At 42.0% G+C, this 15,668-nt stretch overlaps 1 long non-coding RNA gene across 1 annotated transcript; it reads left to right on the top strand.

Moving 5' to 3' along the window:
- The first annotated feature begins 1,530 nt into the window (after positions 1–1,530).
- Positions 1,531–14,937, top strand: LOC310702904. Its single transcript, XR_014523771.1, has 3 exons — positions 1,531–1,664; positions 2,402–2,461; positions 14,763–14,937. It is a non-coding gene; the product is annotated as an uncharacterized lncRNA (long non-coding RNA).
- Positions 14,938–15,668: the final 731 nt, after the last annotated feature.

Here is a 15,668-nt window from a genome sequence, read left to right on the forward strand (position 1 = left end):
GGTTTTCCAGACTGTCCGCTGAAGGTTTTCCCCTTCAGAAATGATTGGCGGGGGTGGTCTGAATCTCTGAAATAGAGCTTTGGCTCATAATTCCTGTTTGCCTGTTCCCACCCTTCTTAAAAATTCATCCTCAGTATGATCTTTCTAAACCATCATAACTGCATCTTTTTAAAAAAAGAAAAAAGAAAAAAGCTTCCACTACTGCCTGTAAATCTCTCCGTTCTTGTGTTTTAAAAATAGATTCAAGATAGGATGTAGAACTGGGCCAAACGAAATTAATTTCAACACAGATAAATGCCAAGTTTGGCATATAGCATTGTATCCCAACGAAGTGGTCTCATTAGCACAAAGGCTTCTGCCTGCACAGTGGGATTTTCTTTCTCCTTTCCCTGCAGGTCTCCTGCACCTTCCAAATCTCTTTTGGTGGTTACCCCCCAGTCCTTTGGAGCAGGTGGAGGAGGCTGCAGGGAGAGAAGAGGGAAGTCCATTTGTACTGGAAGAATTGTCAAATAAAATCATGTGTGACACTTGGCTTGATAGCAGCCCATGTGAACAGGATCTGGCCAGAAGCCAGACATGTATCAGCAGGGTGATGTGGTTGCTATTCTTCTTTGGCAATCACTCATAGCGGAGTAAGATTGTCTTCCATAAACAAGGTTCTGACAATGTGTCCATAAGTGTGAATTCTGGATCCACACGCTCTTCCACAGTGGGGACATTGGTTTCCAGGTTGGAGTTGAACACGGTGTGGATTTGCCAAGCATGCCTTCCTCTTAGCACGTTTCTCCCTTGCGTCCTAAGTTCGAGTGTCTTCAAAGCACATGAAACCTTTAGTAAAGGCTGTTCTCCAATTGGAGCGCTCACAGGCTAATATTTCCCAATTGTTGGTGTTTATACTACATTTTTTTAAAGATTTGCCTTGAGACAGTCTTTAAACCTCTTTGGTTGACCACCAGCATTGCGCTTTCCATTTTTAAGTTCAGAAGAGAGTAGCTGTTTTGGAAGATGATAATCAGGCATCCACACAACATGAGCAGTCCAACGAAGTTGATGTTGACGAATCATTGCTTCGACACTGGTGACCTTTGCTTCTTCCAGTACACTGCTATTAGTTCACCTATTAAGGCTAATGCAGTTCTAGGTTGCATCAACAGAAGTACAGTGGTACCTTGGCTGTCGAACGGCTTATTTGTCGGAACAAATCAGCTCCCGAAAGCTGCAAACACAGAAGTGAGTGTTGTAGTTTGTGGACGTTTTTTGAGAAGCCGAACGGCCGACGTGGCTTCCGATTGAGTGCAGGAAGCTCCTGTAGCCAATCAGAAGACATGCCTTTGTTTCCGAACCGTTCCGGGATTTGAACGGACTCCCAGAACAGAGTAAGTTTGACAACCGAGGTACCACTGTTTAGTGTCCAGATCATGAAAAGTAAAGGTAACACTCTATTCTGCTTTGGTCAGACCTCATACTTGCATACTGTGTCCAGTTCAGGACGCTGCAGTTTAAGAAACCAGAAACTGGAATGTGTGGGTGACAAAAATAATTTTATTTATTGCACTTCTGTCCCACCCTTTCTTCAGTAGAAGCCCAGGGATATGAGTCTTGGGCTAAAAGAAGGTTTCCCTGTTCCAATCTATACCTAGAGAAGACTTTGGATAAGGAGCATTGTAAGTCAAATGAGTTTCTGTCTATTCATTACTTCACTTGTGTGATATAATTCTTAATAATGTTACAGTATTCCAGTAGCATATCAGCATTGTTTTTTCAACACATTTCCATTACGTAATCATTGTTTATTTTGTATATTGTGTGTATATGTATGATAAATGTAGTTCAGATAAAATACTGGGTTGTGATTGTTGTATTTTTATGTAAAGTGCATCTTAAATATGAATAATACGAGCAGATGGATTGACCTTCCTAAATGAATAAGGTTGCTTGAATTAAATCCCATTATCATGTACAAAATATATTCTGCAGCAAAAATAAGATCCCGTGAATTGATACAATACATGATTTCACAAGGGTAGTTGTAAAAACCCAGAAAATCACATGAAAAATTCCAAATTCATAGCTTAAGAGAAAACTTTTTAAGAAATGGAGCAAAACAATTTTTGATTTGTAAAGCTCTAAATGAATAAAGAAAAGTCTTTGAATGCGAAGATGATTAAAAAGACAACATCATTAGCAAAAAGATATTTACAAGTTTGGTCTCTTTCATTTTGACTGTAATTTTAATTAGTTGGACACTGGGAGGGGGAGATGAATATAAAAGCCTGCATCATGTACTTACTGTTCAAATTGCATTCCACCTTAATTTTATGCTCTTCAGTTCTTAATTTTCTCTCCTTTTTTTGTTCTACGTAATCCGGTTATCAGACTAAAGTGATTTTCTCTCATCCAGGTTTAAAATTCAGCATTCCAATCTTCAAGTTTTATTCTTTCATTTGCCAGAACTCTCCAGGTAGCTTTTGAATTCCTTTGTCTGTATACTTACGTAGGCTTTTCAAAGAATCATCACTGCAGAAATAGAATCCACTTGCAAATGTTTTGTTTAGTTCTTCCCCCAGTTCTCCCTATGGCATGTGCATCCAAGGTAATTGTTTGAGCAAGGTGTAACCAATATCATAACCTAGGGATCTAGCTTCAAATGGCTCAGGGGAGATCCCCAGTGGTCAAGGGGTGGGTGGGAGCCACAGGCCCTCAACAACTGGAGGGCCAAAGTTTCCACACCTCTAGTGACTCACCTTGCCAACAAAGGTCCGTATAGTTAAAGCTATGGTTTTCCCAGTAGTGATGTATGGAAGTGAGAGCTGGACCATAAAGAAGGCTGATGGCCGAAGAATTGATGCTTGTGAATTATGGTGTTGGAGGAGACTCTTGAGAGTCCCATGGACTGCAAGAAGATCAAACCTCTCAATTCTTAAGGAAATCAGCCCTGAGTGCTCACTGGAAGGACAGATCGTGAAGCTGAGGCTCCAATACTTTGGCCACCTCATGAGAAGAGAAGACTCCCTGGAAAAGACCCTGATGTTGGGGAAAATGGAGGGCACAAGGAGAAGGGGACGACAGAGGACAAGATGGTAGGACAGTGTTCTCGAAGCTACCAGCATGAGTTTGACCAAACTGCGGGAGGCAGTGGAAGACAGGAGTGCCTGACGTGCTCTGGTCCATGGGGTCACGAAGAGTCGGACACGACTAAAGAACAACAGTGACTCTCTAGGATTTCAGACCTGGAAAGCTATCTGGAGATGCCAGATATTGAACCTAGGACCTTCTGCATGCAAAGCTCATGCTGTACTATTGAGCTATTCCCCTTCCCAAGAAAGAGAGGAAGACAATTTCTGGGAATCAGTAGGGAGAGAAGGCAGTGAAGGAACTCCTAGATTTGAGCTGTTCCCTGTGCTCAGCCTGAAAGTGGGGGGGTGGGGGTGGGACTGGAAGAAATGATCCCTTTCCCCTTTGTCTGATGGAAGGAGGTGAGACTGTGGCAACATTTCAAATGATGGTGTTTTGAATGCATTTTCTCTCTCTCTGAAAATCTATTTAGGGAAAAAATGGATTGTGTGATGAAGTCCGTGATCCTGCGGTGTGGTGGATTGTGTGTTCACTTTTTTAGATGTAGGAGTTTTTCTTTTTCCGGGCCTCGCTCAGCCAGAAAGCCCTTCTCAGCTGGGGGTGGTCTTGGACAGCTCAGGCTCTAAGCACAATCGACCTCCTAGGGTTGTTTTCAGGATAAATGGAAGAACTACAAAGCTGGAAACTGCTACAGAATGAAAAGAATTGCAGTTGATTCCTACTCTGAAGTAGGTCCCCACTGAGTTTAGTGGGATTTACTTCCTAGTAAGCATGATGCCCCAATGGCTTTGTGCGCGCGCGCGCGCACACACACACACACACACACAGAGAGAGAGAGAGAGAGAGAGAGAGAGAATGAATATAAAGCCAAGCATGTTTAGACAAATTATCTATCACATCACATTTTTTAGAACGGTTGTTAAAACACTGATGAATGAATATAGAGTAAGATGATGAGTCAGGGGTACTAAAAGGAGCAAATGGGTAGGTTCCACTAGATGCTATCATAAGTACCGAGATATTTTAGTTTATAACCCAATGTGATTAAACTGCATGAAAATTAAGCTGTGATAATGCTACAGTAAAATAAGTCTTAAAAAATAAAGAGGCTTCTAACTAAACCACAATATTAAAAAGAAGAAGAAGAAGAAGATACTGATGGTATGTTTTGAGAAGGGCAACCTGATAGAAAGAACCTTGGGATGGAAAATGCTGGGTTGCTGATTCGACAAAAGCACCATTGCTATTGCACTATAAGCCTATTGTTATTAGATATATTGCTGACTTGCAAGCTGATCCATTCACACAGCCAAAGTGGAACAAACTGGGAATGTGGGTTGAGCGGAGTTTAGCACAAGCTAAAAGCAGTTACTATACAAAAGTCTTAGCACACAGTCGTGCAACTTGGTTGACATCTCCTGTGGCCATCGAGATTCACCCCCTGCCTTGCACTTTGGCGCGTATTGTCTTGACAACTGCGGAGGATCGGGTTTGGCTCCAGTGAACTCCCAGCAGTCCTGTTTAAAGAAGCAGGAAAAGGCTAATGGCAGGCTTGGCAGCAGTTGCTGTTGCTCTTCTGTAAGGGCCTGCTTTGTTTTCCTTGGTATCAAACTCTTGACTGACTTTCCACTGCTTTTTCTTTGGCTGTGTGCTATGGACTAGCGAGATTTACCTGCCGGGAGCAGGCAAAGGCCCTGGTCAGCTAGACTGAGTCCTTCAGATCAAAGGACTGTGATATCTGGTGCCAGGACTAAGACACTTCTCTCGACCAGGCAAGAACTAATGGCCTATCCCAGGCATGTCCAACTTCCAAGCAATCCAGTATAAAAAAAACAGGCAGTGATCTACCCATCACGATTGACCTGTTGGACATGCCTGGCCTAGCCATTCCTGATGCTTCGAACAGCCTACCAATCACAAGGCGTAATGTTCCATGCCTCACCTGTATCCCCTTCTGTGAAGAGGAGCCTGGGCACACAGAGTCCAAGTCAAAGTCTGACTTTCAGCCATGAGGTTCTAGGTTCAAGCCCTAGACTTGTATGTTGCCTGCCTTTCTGGCTAGAGAACATCTCTCTCAGGCATTATAGGTTCTTCAGGGATCCATCCCTGTTGGGCTGGACTCCTTGCATGGGTAGACACCGATAGACTCAACCAACAGTCTCCAGGTGCCCCTTTCAGATACACTCCTAAACTGCCTCACGAAAGTGGTTGTTGGAAGGAAGCACAGAATTCAGCATATCTACCCCAGAGCTTGCTTGCTATAGTCTTTGGTCTGAATTCAAAATGGAAAAGCCTCTTAACATTTGGAGTCTAGACATGATCTCCTCAAAGCATTCTCAAAGGAGAGTGCTTTTCTTTCATGCACCACTTCCATTCATGTCTTCCTGGACTCTAAAAAAACTTCTGGCTTGCTTGGTTTCATTATACAGATCAGTCTGTTCTATGACGTCATTCAGTAACATCCAATTTTACCATCTGGTCAGACTTGGCTTTTGCTTTCTTTCTCGGCATCCATGGAGTTTTTACATGGCACATGTACTTTTCCTAGAGTGCTGGGACCTATAACTTCGTGAGTTTTTCTTTGTCCTACATCTCATGCCAATAAAAGCCATCATCCAGTTTTTGCTAGCAGTAAAATTTCCAGCTACTTTAGTAGGCAAAAATTGTTTATCCGTAACAGATCTTTTATTCAACCGTGCGTTGTATTCTTTTATTAAAACTTCTAATATTTGTTTCTTTTTTAATTTAAAAAGCATGTCGCTGAGGCTTTTATTAAATAAAGTAATTGTCTTTCTTCTATACCATTAGTTTTCAGACTGGATTCCTTCACTAGTACCAAAGCTGGGCATGCCTGTAATAGTGAATACACTCCCTGAAAGGAACATGAGAGGCTGCCTTATACAAAGTCACACCATTTGTCTATCCAGCTCCATGTTGTCCACACCTGACTGGCAGCAGCTTGCCACAGTTTCAGACACGTTTTGCATGACCTGGAGTTTGCAAAGGCCTGAATCTGCAGTCTTGTGTAGGCATGGCATTTGCTTAGCCACTCAGCGATACAGACCTTTATTGAACTATAGAAATATTGTTCCCCCTAGGTAAAGGAACCCCTGACCATTAGGTCCAGTCGTGGCTGACTCTGGGGTTGCGTCGCTCATCTCACTTTATTGGCCGAGCATGACTAAGCCGGGTCATGTGGCCAGCATGACTAAGCCGCTTCTGGTGAACCAGAGCAGCGCACGGAAATGCCGTTTACCTTCCCGTTGGAGCGGTACCTATTTATCTACTTGCACTTTGATGTGCTTTTGAACTGCTAGGTTGGCAGGAGCAGGGACCGAGCAATGGGAGCTCACCCCGTCACAGGGATTTGAGCCACCAGCTTTCAGATCGGCAAGTCCTAGGCTCTGTGGTTTAACCCACAGCGCCACCGGCGTCCCTTTTCTTCCCCTTAGGAGCACTTAAAAACATGACAAAACATTGGATTGCATCCAAAGTATCACTAAGTAACTCCTTGAAGAGCGGAACAACTTCTGCTTATGCGATGGGACTTTCTTCCTCCATCTTCCCATCCACACTCCCTACATTTGTTTGGGGAGTTCTCACAACCACCTGGGGCAGATTTGCACAGGGGGAGGAGAGGAGGGAAACTTCCGTTTTGCAAGCCATAGTTATTCTGCTAGTGCAATTAATTTATTTGGCTACCACCCTCTGTGAGATAGTGAGTTTCAATGCCCACCTTACATGTCATTGGCTTCTGGTGGTGGTGTGGGTAGGGAATCTCACCATATGAGGACACCGTTGGATGTAGGAAGCACTCCTAGACCTACAGCAAGGAAGGAATGCAACTTGCATTCAGTGACATCCCCTTTGCTCACATACTGTTTAACCTGGATAATTTCTTCCAGATTTGCTTGTCTGCTGTCACTAATCTTCCCGTGTAGAGACATAAACAAACAGTTTGTATGATGTGCTGGTTAGACTCAATAGCCCTCATTGCACCCAGTAAATACTGGGCCCAGAATATTCTCTTAAGTTACAGGGCATCCACAGAAGACAAATCAATACAAGTACAAAAAAAACTCATAACACAACTCTGTTGTGCTGCCTACCTCAGTCATGACTCTGATAGATCAGAAAAGGGGCCAAGCAAATTAGGAGGGCCAGTGGCACAAGTTTACTGCACCAAATTATTGGTTCATTATTGTTTTTTTAATAAATTTTAATTTATTAAAATAATTCAACATTAATACAGACATAAACATTAGGAAGAACTTCCTGACAGTAAGAGCTGTTCGACAGTGGAATTTGCTGCCAAGGAGTGTGGTGGAGTCTCCTACTTTGGAGGTCTTTAAGCAGAGGCTTGACAACCATATGTCAGGAGTGCTCTGATGGTGTTTCCTGCTTGGCAGGGGGTTGGACTCGATGGCCCTTGTGGTCTTTTCCAACTCTATGATTCTATGATCTATGTTCTATATTGCAAATATACAAACATACATTTCATACAGTCCTTAAAAATATTCATACATACCCACCCTCAATCCCACACATATTTCCTTTTCCCACCCCCATCCCTCACCCCTCACCCCATCCTTGTGTTAGACTTCCAATCTACTCAATTGCAATTTATTTCCACTTCTATTACTTTCTTTCACACACTTTTAAACCAACTTTCTGTTTCTTTTTCTGTTACACGTTGTTATCCATCTTATTTAGTATTTCAGTATTTATAACGGGACTTATTTATTCTAATAGGAGTTCTGATTTTTCAATATGATTTTACAAATATCCTTTAAACACCTTCCAGTCCTTGTCTATCTTTTCTTTGGGTGAATGGAGTGATGTGGTGGGTGCAAGGAGATTTTTGGGGGAGGTGTATATGGAGGTGTATCATAGAATCATAGAATTTGTAGAGTTGGAGTGGATCACTGTGGTCATTGAGCCCAACCCCATGCAATGCAGGAATATGGAGCTCAAACGCCTGACCCTGAGATTAAGACTCTCATGTTCTACCAACTGAACTAGATTAATTTTGTGTAGCACGAATGTACAGTATTATGTAGTGTACATGTAGATGAATTATTTTGATGGCTGTATTATGTGTTTTTGTCACACAATGAAATGCTTTGATGTGATGGAACGGTGTTGCATTTTGATTAGGGACTTAGAATTGTAGAGGTGGATTATCGAGTCTGACCTCCTGAAGTGCTGGAGTATTGTGATACATGTTTATAAAAATAGAAAAAGCCTGCTGGATCAGGCCAATGGCCCATCTAGTCCAACACCCTGTTCTCATATTGACCAACCAGATGCCTGGGGAAAGCATGCAAGTAGGATTCAAGCACAAGAGTAGTCTTCTTACATTCTTACAAACAAGTAACCTACTCCCTGGCTCTGTCCAGGGTGCTGAAGTGCCTGTCTCTGTCCACCAATGTTTTCCACTTGGTTCCTGACCCAGGACTGGCTGATGCCCCTGCCTGCATAATAACTTCACTGACCAGTAACTTGAGATCTCTTCCAGAAGCTATTTCCACCCAGCTCTCCTTATGTGCTCAACCGAGCTGTAATGGGACAACCACTTCTCCATTGAGCTTCTGTTAAGTATGGCCCTTGGGGTCAATGTGGGCTATGCTCATTGGTTTAATCTTCATCTTAGTCTGTGACTGTGCTGTACCCACGTTATACCTTCCCGCAGCTTGCAATTCCTTACATGTGGACAGGTAAGGGGAGATATAACTGCCTGAGCATAGGTACATAGGATGCCCTGAATGAGCCCAGCTGACTTCTATTCTTTAGTCACCAAGTCAGGCTATTATAAAAATAAGTAATAGCCATTTTCCATATGGCAGGTGATAGCACCTCTCTCCATTTCTCTCTCCTATATGGTAGATAATAGCATGATACCTTAGTTTAATTCATGGATGGGAAAGTTATGGCTGTCTAGTTTATGCTGGCCAGGGCTGATGAGAGATGGAATGGTCTTTTTCAAGGAATTAGAGGAATGGTGGGAAATGCCAGCATTTGGGACCTGGGAGAGCACCTGCCTGTAATTATGTTTCACTCCATCAACGTTGATTCCCAGGTGGTTTGCAAGTGTATAGAAAAAGAGGCACAAGTTTAACATACAGCACACTAAAACAGACCAACAATTATTATTATTTTTAAAAAAACCTAGTAAGCAAGCAAGCAGCATTTTTAAAAAAAAAGTCAAACAGAACTTAATATCTATGCCAGCTAACAATGACTCTGATTGCCCGTGTTTATCTGGTGGTCTTTCTTGTCACCCCCCCATTCTTAAAAATGGGAGATGTTGGAATAGAATAGAATAGAATAGAATAGAATAGAATAGAATTTTATTGCATTAGCCGTGTGGCCATAGCATGATATACATTGAGATAACAACATAAAATAGGGGTGGGGAAGTAAAGGTAGATATCGTCCTGAGCGATTACTTAAACAAAGAAAAAAACAACAACAAAAAACTGCTGAGGCTGGAGGAGGACCGTTAAAGGGTCCTTCAGCTCCTCAGATATGTCCTAGCTCGATTGTCCTTGTACAATAAGGCTACTTGGAACTTCGTTCGGTTGTGCGGCGTATCAACTGCAGCTGTGGAGTTAAAGAAGAAGTTGGTGCCGCTTTCCTCTTCATCACACTAAGCAGGAAGTTTGCTGTCATCTCGGTAATCCAACAATCAGAATCCTGCAGAAAGAGGGACACTATCCAAGGCTGGATTGGGAGATGAAGCTTATTCACGAGGGGAGTTAAAAACCGAGATCTTTCATCTGTCCAGTTGGGACAGAAGAGCATTACATGTTCCATAGTCTCCAGGGCCGTGTCATTGCAGGAGCATGTTCTATTTGCAATGGGAACTCTGGAATAACGACCCGACAGAACTGCTGTAGGAAAACAGTTGAGACGGGCACAGGTAAAGGCCCTACGCTTAGCCTCCGAAGAAATTGTGAAGCAATATAGAGGGATCCCTTCAGGGGGTGGAATAGCTAGGGCTAGGCCTGAACACGGTCCTCTTGCATAGGAAGCTGTGTTAGAAAAGTCAAGTTGCTGTAGTTTCTTTTTAATTAGAGGTAGGGCCGCCGGGCTGATACACTCTAAGTTAAGAACAGTTTTACAGTTCAAATTGAGAAGAGAGCGGAATTTGAGGTTAATTGTAGTTTTCCAAGGGGAATTATGAATATCTCTTAGGATCAGATTGGAAAAACCACCTCTAATTCGAGCATCCGATGTTGATAGGTGGAAGCTGTAGGAAAGGAGATGTTGGAGATTGAAGCTGGGAGAGCTAAATGGACGGCTTCTGTTCTGCCATCGAGCCAAGGTCCCTCCCTCAGAGATGCTACTCTATTCTTATTGACTTTCTTGTTGGAGAACCCCTGATAAATTTTGGAGGAACCCCAGCTTTCCGCAACGCATGTTTTGAAAACCATTGATCTTAAGATATTTCTGCTGCAGCACCAGAAACCTGGATCCAGAAGTTCTTGTCTCAGATTTCTTCCTTCCTTGCTGTCCTTTGGAATAAAGCAGCATTTACCCTCAAAGGGGAGGGGGAAAAAAATGAAATGTGTTCAACATATGGCATCTGCGACCATTTGATATTTTAAATCTATAGTAAATGTCAGGAACAATTTTTACTGCCCTCCCTACATTACAGGCGCTTGGATCATTTGTCTTTCAAAGGACTAGTAAACCTTAATTTGCTTTAGCAGCTCTCAGTGGATTTTTATTGTTTCTTACTGCTGCCTCTCAACTCATGTAATTTGTAAAACTAAATATGAACTGCTAAACTCCATCAATTTGGTAGTATTCTTTAATATCAATTTTTACATAATTAGCCTCCAAACTGTGTTCAATTACTGCCAATTAATCTCGTGTACTTGGAAGGACAACACTCATTTCCCAGGGAGCACGGCATCTAAAACGGAAGATAGTTCTGATAAATGGAAACGGGCATCATTTTCTTTCTTTGTTCTCATTGTAGGGGCTGGTTTGCTTGGACATTTCTCCACCTAATACAGTGGTGCCCCACAAGACGAATGCCTCGCAAGACGGAAAACCCGCTAGACGAAAGGGTTTTCTGTTTTGGAGGTGCTTCGCAAAACGAATTTCCTATGGGCTTGCTTCGCAAGACGAAAATGTCTTGCGAGTTCCTGCGGGGTTTTTTCCCTCCCCCCCTTTTCCCCAAGCCGCTAAGCCGCTTATCAGCTGATCCTAAGCCGCTAAGCCGCTTAACAGCTGATCCGCTAAGCCGCTTATCAGCTGATCCGCTAAGCCGCTTAACAGCTGATCCGCTAAGCCGCTTATCAGCTGATCCGCTAAGCCCGCTAAGCTGCTAATAGCGCTAATCCGCTAAGCCACTAATGGGCTTGCTTCGCAAGATGAAAAAAACTGCAAGACGAAGAGACTCGCGGAACGGATTCTTTTCGTCTTGCGAGGCACCACTGTACCTGCTTCCTCTGGTACCTCTCCCTAACTCATCCTACATGCTTGGCAACACCCATGCTCTAAATGGTCTATTGACATTAGCTTTTCAGTACACATATGCCGAGCTTCTTTAGTTTCCCCACAAGGAAACGAGAGATGGCTAAAATATAAAGGTATGATTGTGGAAAGTGGGGATGTTGTTCCAGCAATAATAGATTTCATCTTGCAGTAATTGGCAACCCTACCTCCTTATTTATCCCTCGTCTTCTAAGCATAATCAACATAAGCATCTGGGGTGTTAGATAAGTGCTCCTATATTGTAAGGCAGTAAAAATACAGGCACACACACATATACAAATTGCACCCCACCCATAAATATGCATAAAGTGATTAGTAACATTGCTGAGGAGTCATATAGATTGTGCACTATGTAAGCAGCAGAGGCATTTTTTCTGGTGCAAGAGTTATCCGAAAAAGGACACATAGAACATGAACAAGAATCCAGCGAACTTTCCCCCCCATTGACTTACAAAAGTCTGTCATAATGAACAATGCTCCCCATTCAAAGTTTCACTCAGAAACCGTCAAGTTCCTGCATACTTTGCATGCCATGGGGATAGAGTTGATGCAAAAGGTTGGTGGACTTAGTTACTAAGTTCTGGGCCCATTTCAGCTCCCCAGTATATTTCCACTAAGGTAAAGGTAAAGGAACCCCTGACCATTAGGTCCAGTCGTGACCGACTCTGGGGTTGCGGCGCTCATCTCGCTTTATTGGCCGAGGGAGCCGGCGTACAGCTTCTGGGTCATGTGGCCAGCATGACTAAGCTGCTTCTGGCAAACCAGAGCAGTGCACGGAAACGCCGTTTACCTTCCCGCTGGAGCAGTACCTATTTATCTACTTGCACTTTGATGTGCTTTCGAACTGCTAGGTTGGCAGGAGCAGGGACAGGGTAATGGGAGCTCACCCCGTCATGGGGATTCGAACCGCCGACCTTCTGATCGGCAAGTCCTAGGCTCTGTGGTTTAACCCACAGCACCACCAGCGTCCCTAGTTTTCCACAACTTGTCATCAAATGCTCAAAGATGCTTGTTTCCTGTTTCTGCTTTAATAATGCCCCGTTCTGGGTATTTATGCCCTGTCCACTTGAACAAGCATTCAAGGTGACCAACACAGGCAATATTCAATAAACATAATACTACCAAAAAGAAAAGAAAAGAAAAGAGCATCATCTAAAAGGAATAGCTGAGGATGTTGGAGGATTCCAACAGAAACAGGGGTGTAAATAAATAAATAAATATACCCCGCCCTTCCCGGTTTATATTTACTGTAAGCTCAGGGCGGCTTACAGCAAATATAAAACATTGATTAAAATGTGACTTTAAAACAGCATAGAATACAACATAAAATGCAGCATCAATATCAATAAAATTCAAAAATTCAGGGTCATTTTTGGAAAAGAAAAAAAAAACCGAGTCAGTAGACATTGAATGATCACCAAGGCTAACTGGCCAAGTTGGTCCTACTAGGGCCAGCAAGGAGACCAGGGAAACATTTAAATGTGGGTTCCCAGAAAGGGTTTCTTCATAGAAGAGGAAAGGGAATAGAGGATCAGGCTAATTCATAGCTCTCTCTTACAGGCCCTGCAGAAAGAGATCAAGTCCTGCAGGAAATGTTTGCTTATTCATCCCATGTCTGGAATGGAAATCAATCCAGCAAATACAATTGGCCCCATTTTGCTCGCAGAAGTTCTTAGAATAATGGAACTGTAGAGTTGGAAGGGACCCCAAAGGTCATTTATTCCAACCCCCTGCAAGGCAGGAACCACAGCTTATGAATCCCTGGCAGATGACTGTCTTACATGGGACCAGTTAGGTGAATATGGCCCTTTGTTGTTATCTTCACTGATGTAGCCCTGTGACCTTAGGATGAATGGCAAGGTATAAATCCCATTCATAAACAAGCATACTACATTGAATAGTTTTCAATGTAGCTTCCTCTTCTGCCAGGCATTTTGATGAACAGTGGAGTGTTGGAGTCGTCTTATTGGGTTGTATATCAAGACTCCTAATCTTGTTTTATTTGTTATGTGTTCATGGTGACCAACCCCAGGATCATTTGATGATAAAGGACAGGGTATAAATTCAAGAAACAAATAATTACAATTACAAATCTTTCTTCTTCTTTTTTACCAACAATCAAAACACAAACAGTGAAAACAAACAGTGAAAACCCCCAGGCGGCTGATACACTGGGTATACATAATCAATAATATATTCAAATCAACCATATGTACAATTCTATATACCTTAACACTCCTCCCTCCACAAGGTTTATTTAACTTTTAACATTTTAATTGCCCCAGATTGTTCAAACCTGCCCAAATAATTCAATATTTTCTCAAACCAACCCCCCTCCTTCTCACTGACCTTAAACCCTTTCATTTTATGTACAATTACAAATCTAAAGCATGTTTCATTTACCAATCATGCGCTTCTCGTGGGTATAAATTCAAGAAACAAATACGTACAATTACAAATCTAAAGCATGTTTCATTTACCAATCATGCGCTTCTCATAGATGGAATTGGCACTTTGGTGGGAGTGTGTCTATGCACAGGGAGAGGTGCCCGTTCTGTTGCGAAGAGCCACACCATAAAGATCTCATTTTAAAAATTTAATTACATTTTTTTTTTAAACAAACACTATGGCAGTCAAAGTCAGCCGGAAAGTTTCTTGTGTATTGGCGAATGATACAGAGTCTACAATAAGCAGTAGCAACCCAGCATCCCCTCTGCAGCAGGCATGGACACCGAGTAAGCCCAAAACAATCCTGCACCTGCTAAGCATAAATCCTAAGTATTGTTCATACAGGTGGACCAATTCAGTAGGATGTGCTGGGGATGAGGCTGTCAGGAACCTGGGGGGGGACTGACTGACTATGAAAACCATAACGTTGATGCACAACCTAGTAATGTGTGGATGAGGAGTGGATTTCTAAACAGCTATAACATGGTGTGTCAGGCAAAAACTTAAAACAGCAGTGGTTGTTTTCACAGCGCCAGCAGCAAGTGTTTGCCATCGTGTCTAGCGTTGGCAAGGGACCCAAATAATACGAACCGTAATTTCGCATTGTCTTCTTCTCCCTGTTAAATCAAGGCGCTTCCAGACTGTTTCGGTTTGTTTGTTTTTTAATTTATTTAACATAATTATTACAAAATATAAGCAAAATATTGCAAATTCATACATATATATTTCAGATAAGCGCACACATATATATAAAGAACAAAAGAGAAAAGAAGGAAGAAAAGAAGAAGAAGAAGAAGAAGAAGAAGAAGAAGAAGAAGAAGAAGAAGAAGAAGAAAAGTTGGAATATTTTCTTCCAAATTTATTCTACAAATATCTCAATAATAAAATTTCATTGATTGACTTCCATCGCATACACTGCACTTCCTATATACATTTTAAGCAACATTGTATCTGTTATTCTGTATTTTCCCCATACAATCTCACACAAATATTCTAATCGCTAAGTTTTCTAAATCTTTCATAAATCTATTCTAAACACAACCAGACTGTTTTTGGATGGGATGTAGTCATATACCAAGAAATTCAGGTTGCACAATTACAACAGCCTGGGAGGTTGATCTTGTCCCAAAGATCCGAGTTTTTGTGATATGGAGAGGGACAGGAAGTACGGGATAATACTTGCTTTCCTGCAATTTCGTCTGACGTCTCTGCAGATTAAACCAAATGCTCATTAAATCTCCCTGAAAATGTTATCAGGGTTAATGCTCAATAAACAGGTAACCTGGAAGTACCCTTACAAGCTGTAATATTCTGGAAATTCTAGCAGTGCTACTAAGGGCAGAACCAAATGAACTCCCTGCTGAAAATGGCAAGTGTCTTGACTTGTCCCTGGTGCACCAGCAATATTGCAGTTATCACCGCTGAAAACATTTCTGTTTCACTGAGCTTTCTTGGAATATTAATTTGATGTAGTATTGGACATCTGTTCTGTATTTTAGGATTTTTATTTTTTGCTATGATTCTTTAAAAAAATATACTTTTTATTAAAATTTTAACAATAACAACAAGCATTGTGTTTCCAAAATACAATGCTGTAAAATTTCTGTAAAACACCAAAATTTGAATTTCCACAGTAG

This window comes from Podarcis liolepis (genome assembly GCF_965112155.1).
Source record: "Podarcis liolepis genome assembly, chromosome: 3".
Taxonomy (NCBI): Eukaryota; Metazoa; Chordata; class Lepidosauria; order Squamata; family Lacertidae; genus Podarcis; species Podarcis liolepis.